The sequence below is a fragment of the Ursus americanus genome, chromosome 8 (assembly GCF_024610735.1).
Source record: "Ursus americanus isolate L20-20 chromosome 8, mUrsAme1.1.p, whole genome shotgun sequence".
NCBI lineage: Eukaryota > Metazoa > Chordata > Mammalia > Carnivora > Ursidae > Ursus > Ursus americanus.
The window spans coordinates 16,268,070-16,286,550 of NC_142134.1; the positions used below are offsets into that span (position 1 = coordinate 16,268,070).

An 18,481-nucleotide genomic window follows, 5' to 3' on the forward strand; every position below is an offset into this window, starting at 1 on the left:
TGCCCTGACAGCTACTTCCCCTACTCTAAGGCATCATCATCTTTTTCTAAAAATACAAAAGTATAAAACAATATAACACAACATGGATTACATATTATAATTATATAATGTATTATATATAAAATATATTTGAATGTAATGATAATCTTGAAATATAAGAATGTTGTATTTTAGTACAAATAATATAGTATACGTACTTGATGTATATAATGTTATAAATATAAACATGGAAATATAATTTGTCATTATATATTAATATACCCTAGAATATGATTTAATCACACATATATGTATATTATAACATAAATACAATAATTATCTCCTAAATTTTTTCTCTATGCTTCCACTCTTATTCTCTGCTTCTGCCTCTTTATAGTTTATTCTCCATACAGCATCTAGAGTCATTCTTTACAATTAAAAATGTGATCATGTCATTCTGCTCAAAAACCTTTGGTGACTTGCCATCCTCCCAGAAGCAAACCCAGCCTTCTTGCAATGTTCAGCAGGCCCCACATGATCTAGTCCTTAGCTGCTTTGAGACTTTGTAACCTTCCCTGTCTCTCTCCACTCCCAAGTTAAGTGGGTTCCTGCCTCAGGGCCTTTTGTGTAGATGCTTTCTTTGCCCGGACCACTCACTTGGATATCCTTAGTGATTCTATGCTTCATTCATGTCTGCCCCAATGTCACATCATCACAGAGGCTATCCCTGACTTCTCTGCCTAAAATGGAATCCTTTACCAGTCTATATCCCCTCATTTTATTTTTAATAGCCGTCATCAATATATAACAATATAGTGTATATTTATTTGATTTTTTGGGTTTATTTTCTGTTGTACAACGAGGCAGTGTCTTTTTTACTTTTATTTTTCACTGCTATATAACATGGTACTTACAGTGGTGCTTGGCACAGAGCAGGTGCTTGATAAATTTTGTAGAATGAATGAATCAAAATCTCTCTTCTGAGTTTCCATAGTCTCCTATTTATAGTGTATCATAACGCTTAAAAAACTGTATTTTAATTGGACTTAATATCTCTCCTTCCTTCCTTCCTTCCTTCCTTCCTTCCTTCCTTCCTTCCTTCCTTCCTTCCTGTGAGCCCCTGGAAGGAAAAGACCATTAACATTCATCTCTGATTTGCCAATGTTCAAAAAAGGGACTGGGCATATAGGGGTACTTCATGAAACTGTATTGAATGAATTAATGAATTAATGATTACTTAGTCTCATTGTTCCCTAAAGAAGCAATTCAGGAAATCTCTGGTGTTTCTCCAAAGCAGTAGACTAGTGCCATTGTCGTGATCAACTATTTTACATTGCATAAAACGCACTCCATTTCTGGTTTAGAAAATAGTTGCATGATAGTCTAAAACCATACGTAATTTTAAACTATAATTTTTAATAGTGAGAAGCATGCAAATTTTCACATGACAGAAAATGCAGAATTTAAGACATTAAGACAACAAATGGAGAGTTTAGAATCTTAGATTTTGTACACTTTGACACTGGTGATAGTCTAGTCCAATGCCTTATTTTACACATGCTGAAGCTGAGCGCCAGAGCTCGGGAGGTGATGAAGCTAGAGCTAGAGTTGGGACACCTGGATGGCAGTCCAGTTCTTCTAGTTAATCCCTCAACATGCCAGTCTTCAATACCTAACTCAGCTTCCTTGATCTGGGTGATCACGTCTCCAGTGGTAACCTCAGAAGCTGTACATAGCCTACCTCTTTATTCTCTTGTGTTTTCTTATATTAGATTTTCTTTTCTATGTATTTAGAAGCCTCAATTCAATAAAGTGAGTTCCATTTTTATCACAAGAATGTGAACAATGACACAGTAGATCCAATTTTTAGACAAATTTCTAGGCACAGCTTGATATTAGATATCACCAACATTATTGAAGACCGTCTTTAACTTAAATCATTTCTGTTGTGATTATTTCTGATATGACCAAGAGTCACATCACCCTTTTAAAAAGTCAACCTTTTTAAAAAAAGGTTTAGATTTGTGCATTAGTGTATAATTAATGGATTAATGGAAGTAATTTTAATGTAGGCATTTGAACAGTGAGAATTGCATTATGCCTGGAATATTTAGGGACAATAAAAATACCTTGACTCTCTTGAGCTTTTTTAGAACACCTGATGTTTAGAAATGCAGAATAAACCACTACTTATAGCTCTTTTCAATGATGGCAGCTGTGTTTCCTATCTGGTGATGAATATTCTTTTTTTAAGTAGGTTTTAACAAAATTTTATTATAGTATCCCCAGAAATACAATCAATTTACTGATTGTAAAGTTATACCATTCATGGTTTTCTTTTTTAATTTTAAGTTTTTATTTTAATGCCAGTTAGTTAACATACACTGTTGTATTAGTTTTAGATGTATAATATAATAATTCAGTATTTTCATACAGGTGATGAATATTCTTAAAAGTACCATACAGAGAAGGGCAAGAATATATTTAGATTACATATCAGTTTATGTGGCCCATTTCTGGTAACAAAACAAAAACAACAAAAAGCAAAAAATTTGTGGATAAGACATTTTGATAAAAATAGTTTAAAATTAATAGAAAATTTAACACTAGAATCACCTTTAATGTCATTGCGGTGTTTCTATTTGACTATGACAAGCAGAGGCAACACTTTAAAAAAGTTTTTGTTGATTGATTGTAAAGGGAGAATACTGGATTTATTGGTCTATAATCTTAGAAAATGGATTTTGGTATTTTAAGCTTTTCTTGATGATCTTTCCTTGCCCAGCTCGTAAAGTGCTCCTTCTTTGTCCTCCTATAACACCTGGAGCAAATCTTGCTATTTTCTTCATTGAATTCAAATGGTGTTTACACTCTGATCTTTCCTGAATGCAGCTGAAGTTCCCTGAAGGCAGATATGATTCTCTATTTCTGTTAACAGTGCATTCTACCAAACAGGCTCTAACTTGCTTTCTATCCATCAATTTCCAAATCCTGTTGGTTCAGCCTTTAAATTTCCCTTTCATTAGTCTTTACTGACACTGAGAAGTATCATTAACAAACCAACAGGGTTACTCTGCCTCAGGCTACTCTTAGGTGGGGAGCTAGAAGTGGAGTGGGCTGTAGAGATGAAGACCTTCCTCTCCACCCCAACCCTCATGTACATGAGGAGTTCCACACCACCTTTGCTCACCAGAGCCTTGAGATGAAGAGCAAGAACTCTGGAGCCAGGCTGTCTGGATTTGAATCTCTGCTGTGCCATTTACTAGCCCTGGCACTTATTAGCTGTGTGACCTTGGACAAGTTTTCTCACTTCTCTCTGCCTCAATTTCCTCATCTCTAAAATGGGGCTAATAATAGAACCTACCTCATGTGGCTGCTATGAGAATGAAATTAAGTGAGTTAATTTAGAACAGTGCCTGGCACAGAGTAAACACTAAAAGTGTTAGCTGCTGTAGTTATTATTATTAATTACTAGGCAGTAATACTGCCCCTTTAGGTAGTCATGGGAGAAAGCAGTAACAGAATCTCTGTGGGAATAAGGTGGTAAGAACACCTCCCCAAAGCCCTTGTTGAGAACCACTGCTCTAGGCTAGAGAGCCAGTGCTGCCCCCAAGCACTGGGCAAGGCAGCTTTAGATCCCAAGGGTGGAAGCAATCCAGTTATAATCTACTGCTGTACAGATCAAGGGATACAAACTGACAACTGACAGTGATTTGATTTGTTAGCCCATACGGTTCTTTAAAAGTAGAGGCAACTGTATAGATTTTAGGCTTCTCTGAATTTCATGCATGAAATAACACTGAACTTCTATAACTGCTTTCTTCAAATAAGTAAATGTCCAAGTTTTAAGTAAGGAACTGGAAAGAAATCTCAGAAGTGCTTTTAGAAGATGCAAATTTTGTCTGAAGAATATCCTTTAAGAGAAGATTCCATGATTTTGGTTAAAAATAGCCTCTCACTGGCTTCCTTTAACGCATTCATTCCTACATTCCAACTTAAATAACTACAAAAACAGAGGGAAACACACAAAGTCACATCGGGAACAAAAAACAATGACTGATTATTTTTGTTAAATTCCAAGGGATTTTCCATTGCAAGACCATGGAAACTAGACTGAGAAAAGCAATGGATAGTCTACGTGGCAAGGAAGAAAGAACAAAAATCTTGCTCTTCTGAAAGTAGATATGAAGACCTTTTTGTTTCTTTGTTACTTCATACCCTTGGCAGAAATAAAGATCTACCGACTCAAAAACTGGTTTATGGTCCTCCTACTGTGTATATACTACATTTTTAGGCAGTCAAATGCTGTTATACACCTGTTACCAGTATATTGTTTCTGTATCACACAGAGGCTGACTCTGTGTAGAGACTGAATAGGTGGTGAATATTAATTTTAATATTCACTGAGCTCCTGCTATGGCCAGATGTTCAAAGGACATTTCACTGTAAGTCTTAGTTTGTTTAAGCCTCACAATAACCTATGAGGTGGGTAGTATTACTCTTCTATTTACTATTATCTAGATGAGGGAACAGAGACACAGAGCACTGTGGAGGACAAACTTGAGAAGCATAGCCAGAACAGAGGGAAGGGACAATGAAATGATGATAGCGTAGCTGATAGGTATGGAAACCAGGGAACATAACTCCAACCAGACATGGAATGGAAGTCATTCAAAGAATGAAGAGAGAAGAATTGAAGTGAAAGCAATAACCTTCCTGAGGTAGTGAATGGTCTGAGCATGCACAGCTCTTTGCTAAGGAAGAAGAGGCAGCTAAGCAAAGTTGCTAAGAGGTAGTCTTTCTAGATTCAGGTTCTTTCTCTACCACAAGTTGAGTGACCTTGGGCAAATTACTTAATTCTTCTAAACCTCTGTTTCTTCTTTTGTAAGATGGGGATAACCATGATAGTATGTTCCTCATATGGTTTTTTTTATAAGGATTAGTGAGCCTTACATGTAAAGTAGTACATAAAACTGTGACATATAGTAAGTGCCTAATAAGTGATAGCTACTTTTGTCATTATTATTATTATTATTATCATTATTGTTAAATTGGCAAAAAGAAAGGGGAGGAGAATTCATGGTCAAGTAATTGGGGAAGTTCCAATTAATTGGAATTGTTTATGATATTTTTCCTCATAACCTTTAATATGTTTACCTAGATTATAAAACTTCAAGTAGGGAATTCTCAGAGTTATTTAACCACAAAACCTCCTTGCTTTTTATTGTTTCTTGTTGAATATAAATAATGTCTTGTGGGACACTGGTGTTCTACAGTCCGCAGTCTAGGAAATGTTCTTTATTTCACATACATTGTACAAAAGAGTAGAAAAACAGACATGACAATGTCTTTCTTTGATGACCTGCACTGCAAACAACCAACCATCAAAGAAAGTGCTTTTAGCTTTACAAAACACCATGAATACACTTCTTTCTCCATTGTACAAAACCACGTATCTAGGCACTCAAACCTTATAATCACTCAATCTTGTCAGTGTCATCAGCTTTAACATTGAAAGTTTTTCGACATTTTTATAGAATGTTGTAAAAAAAAATGAGTTAAAATTGGCATGGTTCCAGCCTTCTGAAGATTTATTTTACCATATTATAATTCCTTCAAAGTGTTTGTAGTTCATTGCCTATTGTGTCATGGGAACACTATTCACTTGTGTGTTAACATTACATCTCTCTAGTGCTCCTTATTTTGGTATCAGACTAATACTGAATTAACATCAAAAAACACATTATTCAGAAGTTTTGTTTTATTTTTTCCCTCCAGCACTGCTGGTAGATTATATTAATCGGTTTTTGTTTTATTTGATGTTTCTGTGTCGGATGGTGCATCCTACATGGCTTTCCACAACTGGGCATGGGTTTATTCAGAGAGAAGTTAATGAGCTTCCGTAGGAATTATTCCCACTATATCCCGTTACTACTAAGCTGGGTTGGGGAAATATAAATTAGAAATAAAATCTCGTGGGATCCCAGTGAATCCTTCCCATGTAGAAAAGAGTGAAACAGTTTTATTATTGGATAAAGATTCATCAGACTGAGATGCTCATCCCAAAAAATCTGCTGAGGAGATTGCAATGAAAGAAATCTCACCCTTTGATAGAGCTAGGTAGGCAGATCCCAATTCATTACATTTGTGCTAATTGTCTTTATTGAAAGAAAAAAAATAAAATTTCTTTTATCTTTTTTTCTTAAAGTATAATTGACATCTAACATTATATTAATTTCAGGTGTGCAGCATAATGATTCGTATTTGTATACATGGTGAAATGATCACCACATTAAGTCCAGTTACCATCTGGCACCACACAGGGTTACATTTTTTTTTCTTATTGTGATGAGAACTTTTAAGATCTTCTCTCTTAGCAACTTTCAAATATGCAGTACGATATTATTGACTATAGTCACCGTGCTGTACATTACATCCCCATAGCATTTATTGTATAATTGGAAGTTTGCACCTAAACTTGTATCTTTATGACAAACAAGAAGTAGCGTCATGAAGCCAAACAGAAGTTTAAATTCCCACAGAGCCCGGGAAAGGAATGCCATCCACCCTCCTAGAAGGTCACACTTCAAAGAAATTGCTCTGAGGTCTCTGAGAAATGCATTCCTGGGATGCAGAACCAGTGTGCAGTTTATTAATCTTTTAAAAGATTTATATACATCTCAAAAAGACAGAGAAAGCATTTGATCAAGTTTTCTAAGGTAAATGTAAAGGAGGGGGAGGAGTACTCTTCCCTTTGGCACTAGGGAAAAATTAAGTGTTTTTTTTAGAACTGTATTTACCTTTGCAATTTCTCATTTTTGCTACTAGTTTATAGTTGCACTATAGTTTTTTAATTATCTCCATTTCTGTTTCTCCTTTTTCTGAGCAGTTTGCAGTTGTATAAATATCCAGCAAATCCATAATAAAATACAAAACCAAGCAATTATCAGAATTACAATAGGATGAATTTTAAAAATTAATGCAATGTTCACCTTGAGGGAATATGTTTTTTTTTAGGAATATCTTTAAATATATCACACTAATGGTATGATTCTTCATTAGAAATTTTGATTCTTGATTAGCAGTGCATAACATTTTCAATGTACATTACATTCACAAACTCTATTGGAGACTTGCTTGCGCTTTCATATGATTAACTATTTCAGTATTATTTTGTAGTTTCTTATGAAATCTTACCCAATCCAAGCTTGTAATCTAATAATCTGAATTTTTAATTAAGAGTTTTTCTTATGAGACCTAATGAATTTCTCCTGAGGTCTCATCAATCATATAAGTAATATTGCATTTACGTGTTAATCTAGGCCCTTCAGTAATTATTCCGTCTTCGCAAATAATTTTTCCTATATGCAAAACACGAAGATACCCATGGCTGTTCTCTAGTATCAAAGTCTTATTATGAGGCACCCATTGAAGGATACGGATTAGACTTGTAGTGTTTAATGTATAATGAGTTGTCTTGAGAACAAACCCAAACTGGGCCATTTTTTGCATCAGTCTAATCAATAGTTGTATTGTCCGTTAAATCTCCATGAATAATGGGCCTCCATCTTTGTTTGCTCTTCATCCTGGACCTGGAGAGAACTTGCATGATGGGCAATTGGGATATGGTGAAACGCCTGTGCGTCCTTTCTCAATGAGCCTACATTCCAATAGGGTTTCCTTTCCCTTTAACTTATTGTCTCAAACACCAACTCAAGAAACTTTGTTCCTTTTCAGTCAAAGTGTAATCTGAGGACAGCGTTTTCAGAAGAAGACTCAGGGACACTTCTCACAGACTTTGGATAACAACATCAGGGTATACACACAGCATGTTTGTGGTTGGCCACAAATAAGGGAACCCAACATTTACAAACTTGAGCAGCAAGGCAATTTGTTAGAAGGGCATATGATGGCTCACAGAGCAGCAGGAGCACTGGAGTTAGGGGGGCTAGCAAAAAAGAGGTAGGCAGCTGAGAACACAGCCTGATTTCAATCTGAGAGAGTTTGTCTGGAGTGCTGGGAACTTTTTGTTTGCTTGATTCTGCTAATGCTGCCCCTTCACACATTATACTTGCAGGAGTCAAACATTTCCATCACCAGTATCTGATCAACTAGAGCCATCTTCCAGTGATGTCAGCTCCATTATAGCAAGAGAGTAAACGGAGGGAAAGAGTTACCCCACTTTGCCTTCTAGAGTGGGAGCTGTCACTCTGCCTCCAAACTTCTGTCAAATGGTGCTCACTTTATGCACGCACTCTTCTAAGTGCTTTGCATATATTAATTCATTTATTCTTACAGCAACTGTATGTGGCAGATATTATTTTTCCTGTTTGTACAGTAAGGAAACTGGGCACAAGAAATTAATTTATTTAATTTAGTTTTTAAATTTAAATTTTATTTTTTAGGTGTAGTTTACCCCAATCACACAGTAAGTGGTAGAGAGAGACTCTAAGCTAGGCACTCAGGTTGCAGAATGAGTGCCCTTCTCAGTGTTGCTCAGCCTTACCAAAGATGAGTGTTCAGAGGTTTTACTATAAAGAAAAGGAAAGGAAGACAGAAAAAGAGAAAATGACAAATCAAATCAACAGCAAATCAACAATCAAATGTTTGGTTTGTTTGGTGATAAAATATGTAATTACTATTTTTCTCTTTATTTATGTATTGTAAATTCATGTGTTTTTTAAACATGTAATTTTGATATCATGTTAGATTTATAAGAGATTTGCAAAGACAGTAGTTTCCATATGTAGTCTTTACTCAGCTTCCCTACAGTTAACGCTTTACATAGCCATTGAAGAATGAACAAAACAAAGAAATTAACAGTGATCCATCACTATTAACAAACTACAGACTTAACCAATTTCCTGTTTTTCCACTAATGTCCTTTTCTGTTCCAAGTCCAGTGCAGGATCCTACTTGCATTTACTTACCATGTATGTCTCCTTACCTCCAACCTATACCAGTTCCTTGTGACTTTCATACTTTGAATGAATAATGGTCAAGTATTCTGTAGAACATTTTTCAATTTGGGCTTGTCTGATGTTTTCTTATGATTCGATTAAGGTTATGAATTTGGAGGAAGAATGCCCTTTCTGGTGTATTCTATCAGGGAGTTATATAATATCAATATGTTATATTATTAGGATTTTAACACTGAGTACTTGGTTATGGTGGCTGTTTTATTTTTTAATCATAATATTTCTTCACTTTTAAAAATATTGCTAACATTTCCAATAATTTTAGTAGATTTTATTTATTTTTTTTATTATAGGTTTTCTTATATTGCAAAACCTCTAACTCATATGGATTCCTAGACCACATATAACTAACTCACTCTTGCTCTTCAGTAACCAAGTCCTTGTGATTTAGAACATAATCTGTTCCTTAAGCCACACATAACTAAATGCTCCATCTGATGTGTAATAAGCTAGGTGAAAGATGAGCAGTCCACTCTGTCCATGGTTTGGAGTAAACTCTATAGCCAAAGGCAATCCTTATTCTGATACCAAATGTAGTACCACACTAGAGAGTTAGTGAATTATAGTCAGTTCTATTTAATGAGTATCCAGGCCATTTCTTTTGGTGTTCTTGAAAGCCACATTTGTTAGTAAGGCCTTGAGGCCAATTTGCCTATTAGCTTAGGTTTTATGATACTATGTACAGCTCATTTAAAACAATTCTCCATGTAAAATTGTACATCTGTCTTTCGATATGTGTAAAATATGCAAAAATAGTGGTGTAGACAAATTATTGTTAAAGAAAACCATTTTGCAGTTGTCCCTGTGTAAGCCCATGATCTTTTGTAATTTGTACACTTTGCTTATAACTGAAGTACATATTTAAAAACCATTATGATTTTATACTTTCACATTTCATATATATGCACAATGAATTTTATATGTATTTAATGTAATTTATTCTTATTATTTAAACTCTTCCTTATACTAGAGAGCCAATCTGTAAACTGTTTTAATTTTTTGCATCTTTAGGAGTACTATTACTGGTCATTTGTGTATGTTTGTTTGTTTCCTCTTCAAAATAAATAGTAACATCTGTTCTAGGCCTCCAACAGACAGTGAAAAAAATTTTTTAAAAAAATATGGAATGCTTCATGAATTTGCGTGTCATCCTTGCTCAGGGGCCATGTTAATCTCTGTCGTTCTAATTTTAGTATATGTGCTGCCAAAGCGAGCACGACAGTGAAAATTTTTAACGTTTGGTAAGCCATTTGTTAAAATGAAATTTAGATGGGTGATAATGATGATGTGGCTAAGAATAGAAAAAGAATAAAAGTATATGATAAGTCAGTGTTTAGTGTGCTACAGTTCTAACAATGTTCTTTTATTTATCAACTTGGAACATGGTAATCCTGGTTATTTAGTACCTCATTCTTGTGTATTTTGCTTTTGCAAAAGGAACTTAGCACTTAAAAAAGTTACCTCTACTTAGACATGCAGGCACATAATCATCAGTTTTTATCTCAAAGCTTAGGCACAATAAAAAGCATCTTAGTAATCTTAGTATTAAGTTTAAGTTTGCTTTATGGTTACCTTAAAGCAATTTTATTAGTTTTTCACTGCTAAGAGCTAATATGGCATTCTAGAGCCCTGGCTTTCAACCTTAATGTGAATATGTGAGAAATCATAAAAAATTAAAAAAAGAAACCCCCAGTTTATTTTCCAGGATACGCTACAAATGATATATCTACAAAGCAGTTTTTCCTTTTTTATTTTATTTTTTGTTTGTTTTCAGGTGAGTGTGGGGGAAATGGGAGAAGCCATTTGGCAGAGGGAGCAGGATATGAAATTAGCAATTAAATATTTCCATAGATCCTTTTAGGTTTCTGGACAGATTAGAGAGCCGTCACTCACAGAGAGCATGCCTTGGTGGTGTGCTGGAGCTGGCAGGCACCAGCTTGCAGGAACCAGTTGTTAAATGCTAAGGAGTTTTGTCACCCAGTTATTAAACATAGCCATTATTCAAAATCAAAATGTATAAGCTCACAATTAAATACTATTAAAGAAAAAGGTAATAAAGACTCAAGACTCATCATCTCCTAATTTTTAAGTTATGCTTTAGTATTGCTAATTATTTAATTTATGCTCTTGAAGTGATTTATATCTATATCTTCGAAATACAACAATGTGCCAATGGCCACCTACTCCCAATTCTGTGCATAGAGACTTTATGTTGGTAGCTTGATAAGCTTATGATTAACATTATGAGTATGTATTCTCTTAAAGAAAATAAAATTAAATATGGTGGGAGACCATGTGATTTAAAATCACTGTTCTCTGATCATTACTGACTTTCTGTCAGTCAAACACATTACTCTCCTATGCACCTCCGGGTATTTGAGTTTGCTGCTGTATTCCCTCTTTTTGGGATCCTTTCCCCTTCACTGTACACTAGGATATCTTTTTCCCATTAGAGTTTATATGTCATTCTTTCAGGAAACCCTATCTGATTATCCTGTGTCAGATAGCCCACCCTGTCCTGCCTATTCCCTCACCTGACACATTTGCTGTTCCTTCACATGGTCTTTCTTTTCCTTAGAACATTTACTCTTCATTGAAAGTATATGGTTTATTTGTTTTTATGTTTACTGTCTTTCTACCTTACTATAATATAAACTCCCCAAGGGGAGGAATCTTGTATTAGCTTTTTATTTCTGGTTTTTCAATGCCTAAAAGAGGGCCAGGCACACAGTAGATGGCCAGTATATTTCTGTTTTAAAAAATTATTTAATATTTGAATAGACAATATTAATGAAAGTCATCTAATTTAAATAGAGGTTGAGAGATAGTTAAAGTATTTGAATATGAGATAAAATGAAATTAGACTACTACCACTTGACAAAAAAAAGGCTCTAAGATACTGAGATAAGCTATTACAAAGAAAACACTTTTTTTTGAGGGCGGTGTCATTTATATACATAAAAAGATACTGAACTTGTGCTAAATTTCCTGAGGGATGGAATTTGGAAGTAGATTATGTCAAAATTCTAGTTAGAGAGGGGATTTGTACATTACATTAATTATTCTGTACTCATCTGTGGAAATAATCCTTCTCAAGCAACATAATTTACATGAATGAGGGAGAGGGTTTTATTTTAAGGAACAGCAGCATATTCAGATTTTTTTGTGGAAATCCTCCAGCTACAGAAGCTAGCTGTCAAAAACTACTTTCTTTCACAGAAGGCTTTTGTAAGGTGGAGGCTGAGGCTGCAGTTCTATTCCAAGCCAAACTTTGTACAATATGAGCAAATAAAATGCAAGAGAACATTTTCAGTGACTTTGATGAGGGTAGCTATTTCTAATATTTAAAAGCCTAGTCAAGTTTATTGCTGCTGTTTAAAAAGTGTGATTGGGATGGATAGATTAACTGTATTCTATCCCTGTAGATTATCTATGGTTCATAAACAGAGTAAAGGGTAACAGGGATATTGCTTAAAAGGAGTAATGTGGAAACAATGAATCATGGAACACTACATCAAAAACTAAGGATATACTGTATGGTGACTAACATAACATAATAAAAAATTATTAAAAAATGAAACAACACAATTGTCAAAAAAAAGGACTAATGTGGAGGTTAGCATATATTTTGGGGAAAAAACATTTATTTGTTATTTCATTCATTTATCCCACAGACAGTTTTTAAGCATTAATTCTGTGTTAGGATTGTTTTAGGTGCTGGGAATACACGAGAGAAATACTTTCTATCTTTAAACAGTCTAATAGCGGAATAAAACAAGTAAACAGGTTATTGCAACACAGTGCGATAAGTGGTAGGATGAGAATGTTCAAGGCTTTTTAAGAGCACATGAAAGAGACAACTACCCAGATTTATGATATTGGAGAAGTTGATCACATGATCATGATTCACCTCGTGGGTTAAGAAGTCTCTGACTGGTATGCAAAGAATGAATTGAAGACGATGTTGTGCTAACAAAACTTTAAAAACTGGCTCTTCAGAGGAACAAAACTTCAGATTTGTGCCATTTGCCCATTTCTATGGTGTAAATATTTCCACTATGCTGACTTTAAGGCTCCCAAGCTAGTAGACATGGTATATTTGAAGCTACAAGAGAAGGAGAATAAATGACAGAGGAAGGCTCCTGGAAAATGAGATAAAGATAGGTTCACGATGAAAGGAGGTTGAATAAGTCCTCAACTAACCAAAGGGAATAAGAATAAGGGTGTGGATCCAGGTATGTTTTGTGGTTTATGGTTAAGGTTAGAGCTATGATATACAGAAATAATTTGAAAAATTTTCTATCTACTGTTTTGATGGGGACTGCTAAATTGTCCTCTGGTATTAATTTTCTTTTATTCTTATTAGTAATAGAACCTCCCTTGCAATGGTCTCCCTTGCAGGTAATGTGGTTATGTGACTATGTTTGGGCTAATGGGATAGGAATGGGATGATGTGTATATCTTTTAGGAAAGGTACACTAAGTGGCTTACTCAGGATTACCCTTTCTCCTTCCACCTGACTGGGAACTGACTAAAATGGCAACCAGTCTTGGATACAAAGATGAAAACCACATGTTTTCATCATGTGAGGGCATGAGCCAACCTGTCTGTTTGGGATCCTGGCTATCCTACTGTGCAAAGCCTAGACTGCTTGCCTATCTGCCTTTGTATGTTATGTCAGAAGAAAATAAGCATCTATCTTATTTAAGTACTGGGTTTTAGAGTCTCTTTGTTACAGCAGTTTAGACTGTACCCTGACTAGTACAGACAGATTCTGTATTCTCTGTGAATGAGGGGATGAAATTATTTTCTAAGAATTTAGAGTTGGTTGGAAAGGGCATACAGTTTGAAAGGAGTGAAATTAGTTTAATAGCTAGGGGGTAGGGGATAGGATAATAGAGGTAAGTACTAGGAAAATATAGAAACATTGCTTGGTAATTTTGAGGAATAGAAGACCACTGATCATGGAAAAAGGAAATGATATAAATATGAATTAACTAAATAAACTCAACAAAATAGAGGAAAGCCCTAACAAACAATTTTAATGTAGGCCATACTACTTCTACAGACATGTTCTCATTTCTCAGACTTATAGTTAAAAACGATTTAATGATAGTAAAGATCAAAAGTATATTTTCAATGTTACATACTTATGTTTTTATTTTATATCTTGAGAGAGAGAGAATGTGAGCGAGCAAGCAAGGGTGGGAGGGGCAGAGGGTGAGGGAGAGAGGGAATCTTAAGCAGACTCCATGCCCAGCACAGAGCCCAATGTAAGGTTCGATCTCCAACCCTGAGATCATGACCTGAGCCAAAATTAAGAGTCAGATGCTTAATCAAATGAGCCACCCAGGCACCCCTCAATGTTACAGACTTATTGAAAAGCTATACATAAATAGCTTATAGGCTTGCTTGACTTTGAAGCCAAATATACTAGCTATATTTAATCACCAGATCAAATAAGAATAAAGTGCTAAGATCATTGAAATTAAGTAAGACAAAATATGTTCTACCCTTATCATGGGAAGTTTCCTAAAGGAGGTGGCTTTTTAATTAAAACTCAAAATTCCTATATCTTTACACTTTGAAAACTAGAGCCCATATTATTGATTTTACCTTTCTAAATCATGCATCTTTTCAAGAGGTAGTAAAATCATATTTGACTTTAGGATCTTTTAGGCCTAGACAGATGTAACACCATAGTAGTCTTTCATAAAATGGTGAAACTTTTTGTGGTATTTAATGTTCTTTGGGTTTTCAGCATTTGATATAATGTGATTTTAGTGTGATGTTCCCAGTATGGACCATGTAGAATTAAATACATGGAATCACTCATTAGAAGTAGACTATATAATTTTCTTGTCATAGATTTCACTTTTATTTTACCTGAAAGATGATGTATATTATTTTAAGTTGTAACCTTCTTTATATTCTCTTTTATATTCTAACAATGGAACACCTAGTAGTCCTATATGTTGCACAAAATTTGGTAGAATCTTATTCCCTAAGTAGTTACGGGGTGGGGGGTAAGGATTTTTACATTTCTGCTTATTTATCAGGTAGTGTAATTAGAAGTGCTTCTTTGAGAATCCCCCAAGATCAGAATAAACCATATTTATCCTGTGGAAAAAAAAAACTGGTGCATGTTCACCCAGTGACTGCACAAAATTATTATCATAGGTTTAGTTTTCTTTGTTTTAATCAAGATCCTTTGTTTTCATAAAGTGGGGACAGTTTATAATGCCAGTGAAAACAGTTTTGAAGATGGATAAGGTGAGTTTGTCCATGTTAAACCTTAAAGAAGCTTGGTGTTCACTCAAAAAATGTTTTAATTTGGGAGACAAAGCCCTAAACCAAATTCCTTATTATCTGTGATTTAATTGAGAAAGTTGCTTAACGTCAGTCTTTCTGTCAAGTTTGATTGAGAGATAACCACTAGCTGGGGGTGCGCTGGAATGCTGGGTACCTTACAGTATCTTGAGACTTCCTGGAGAGGGTGATATGTATGTAACAGGGACAGAAATTATTAATGCATGAAGAGACATGCTTTTCTCTGTTCTGTCTAACCAATTTACTATGCAGATTGGCATAATCTTTAGAGGCTGAACAATAAAAGCACAAATGGGTACTGTCTTGAGAGAAAAAGACAATAGCAAGGGATAGAAAGGAAGAGGGAAAGGAAAGGGAAAGTCTCATCAAGAGACAGATGGAAGGAAATTTAGGGAAGAGAGTTGAAAGTGGGAGTGGGGAAATTTGGAAATCAATAGGAATAAGGAAAAGAATACAACTTTAAAGAAATGGTTTATAAATTAGATTTCCTTTAATATTTTTCAAGAGTTACATGTAGGAGTTAGAATTACTTTTTTTTTAAGAATTAAAAAATTATTTATTTAAAAACACAAATGCTTGGAGAATAACATATCAAATTAAGTAAATGGAAACACTAGTAAGTTGGCATCCCATACCCTGAAGAGGTTTTCAATTGGAACTTTTTTTTAAATGTTTATTTAGCCAACATATAGTACATCTTTAGTTTTTGACAATTACTCTTAAATTACCTTTGGTTGCTGCATTTTGTTTCTTTGAATGTAACACTTTGCACCAAGTATTTGAGTTTTTTTTTAACACATTTTTTTTTAAGATTTCATTTATTTATTTGACAGAGAGAGACAGCCAGCGAGAGAGGGAACACAAGCAGGGGGAGTGGGAGAGAAAGAAGCAGGCTTCCAGCAGAGGAGCCTGATGTGGGGCTCGATCCCATAACGCCGGATCATGCCCTGAGCCGAAGGCAGACGCTCAACGACTGAGCCACCCAGGCACCCCCAAGTATTTGAGTTTCATGTAAAAACCACAAAAATGATAAATTAGCTCTGTATTTTGAAATACTTTAGTGCTTTATGAAAGTCAAATATGATGAAGACAAAAACTTTCAAACAGTATTAATATCTGATTGTTAGGAGAGTCAGACTTGGTGACTCTTGGTAAGAAGTCAAATTCTCTGGACATCATAACACAACTACAGATTGTATTGGCTTCTCCTAAAATATTTTATCAACCTTTTGACCATGAACCAGTTAATATCTATGTTATAAAAGTACAAATGAAACACATTTACTATTTTCCCTTGGTTGATTTTATTGATAGGACTTTAGAAAAGTATGAAATGTGAACTGTTATTTTGAGAATTTTTTGGATTTTGCTAATAGGTGCAGCTTATATCTTGGCTTTATTAACTGCTCAGAATGATTGCCTTTCTTTTGTTAGGCCCTGGGCTAGATTAAATTCTGCATCACACAGCTTTTATTTTTCTTTTTATTACAATGGAGCTTGTGGTTTCCCTAAAGCAAGAATGCTGATGTGTACCCTATATTAAATAGAAATTGTAGACTTAAAAACATTTCAATAGAATAATGATGATTCCATAATTAGATATGTTAAAATGTTAGTTTTCACTTGGATATTTTATTTTGTAGAATTTTTTAAAGCCCTGCAAAATAATATTGTGATATATTTATTTAAAAGAGGGCTGCTATAGACCCACTATCCAGGAGGGCAAGTGCACATTTTGTGGATGGCTGCTAAAGTGAATTTCTAGGTAAAAGATCAAATCATTTGCTAATATTAGTGCATTTCACAAGAGTAGCAGGTGATGCAATTTGAATGTTTGGCCCCAGGATGCGTGAGACCTCCTAAGGTTGAACCATCCAGCAAATATCCTCAGAAAAGGTGGAATTGAGACAGAAGCAAATGGCAGGAGTGGTTTGCCCATTTTAGCCCACTTCTGTTTGGACTATTCTTGTATAGACACAAGCTACGTTGAAAACAACATCAACAATAATAAAAAGAAAAGTGGCAAACTAAAAGAAATAATTTTTTAAGTGCTGATTAGGTATATTGTGTTTTTATGTTTCTCACCCAAAATCTTTAACTTAAAATTTAATAATTAATATAAATGTGTGGAAAAAATAAAGTTCAAGCTCTATTTCATACTATACAGAAATTAAGTTGGATTAGAGACTTAAATATATAAGCTAAAGGCATAAAACTTCTAGAAAAAATAAAAAAATATATTTTACACTTTAGGGTATGTGAAACTTCTTTGGAACCAGAAACCATTAACTATTAAATAAAAAAATATGATCAGGCGCCTGGGTGGCTCAGTCAGTTGTGTCTGCCTTCGGTTCAGGTCATGATCCCAGGGTTCTGGGATCGAGTCCCACATCAGGCTCCCTGCTCAGCAGGGAGTCTGCTTCTCTCTCTGCCCCTCCTACTGCTCCTTCTCTCTCTCTCTCTCTCTCTCTCTCTCGCTCACTTTCTCTCTCTCAAATAAATAAATAAATAAAATCTTTAAAACATATGATAAAAATAAGAGGGTAAATTCCTCTTGTTCAAAAACAGTGCTAGGAAGAAGAAAAAGTAAGCCATATACTGGAGTTAAATATTTGAATATAGAATCTAATGAACGTGTTCTCAGAAACATACATTATGCAATATAGTGATTCAGCTTCTCTATATGTTTTGTTATGCTAAGCTCGCCAAAAGTGTCATCTGTCACCATACAACACTACTACAATACCATTGACTATATTCCCTATGGTGTACCTTTCATTCTAGTGACTTTTCCATTCCGTAACTCCAAGCTTGGATCTCCTACTCCCCTTCACCCATTTTGCCCATCCCTTCACCCCCTTTCCTCTGTCAAGCATCAATTTGTTTTCTCTATTTATAGGTCTGATTCTGCTTTTTATTTGTTTATTCATTTGTTCTGTTTTTAGATTTCATTCCGTATAGGTAATATTATATGGCATTTGTCTTTCTCAGTCTGACTTCACTTAGCATAGTACCCTCTAGTTCCAGCTGTATTGTTGCAAATGGCAAGATCTCATCCTTTTTTATGGCTGCATAGTATTCGTGTGTGTGTGTGTGTGTGTGTGTGTGTGTGTGTTTCCACATTCTGGCTATTTTAAATAATGCTGCAATAAACATAGGGGTGTATATCTCTTTTCACATTGGTGTTTTTGTTT

General features: G+C 34.8%; 1 protein-coding gene and 1 non-coding gene across 10 annotated transcripts in view; one reads left to right on the plus strand and one right to left on the minus strand.

Moving 5' to 3' along the window:
• MAPK10 (mitogen-activated protein kinase 10) overlaps window positions 1–18,481 on the plus strand; it is a 533,352-nt gene that overhangs the window by 297,927 nt on the left and 216,944 nt on the right. The window lies entirely within an intron of this gene.
• On the minus strand, window positions 10,073–10,174 carry LOC123789807 (U6 spliceosomal RNA). Its single transcript, XR_006778915.1, has one exon. It is a non-coding gene; the product is annotated as a U6 spliceosomal RNA (small nuclear RNA).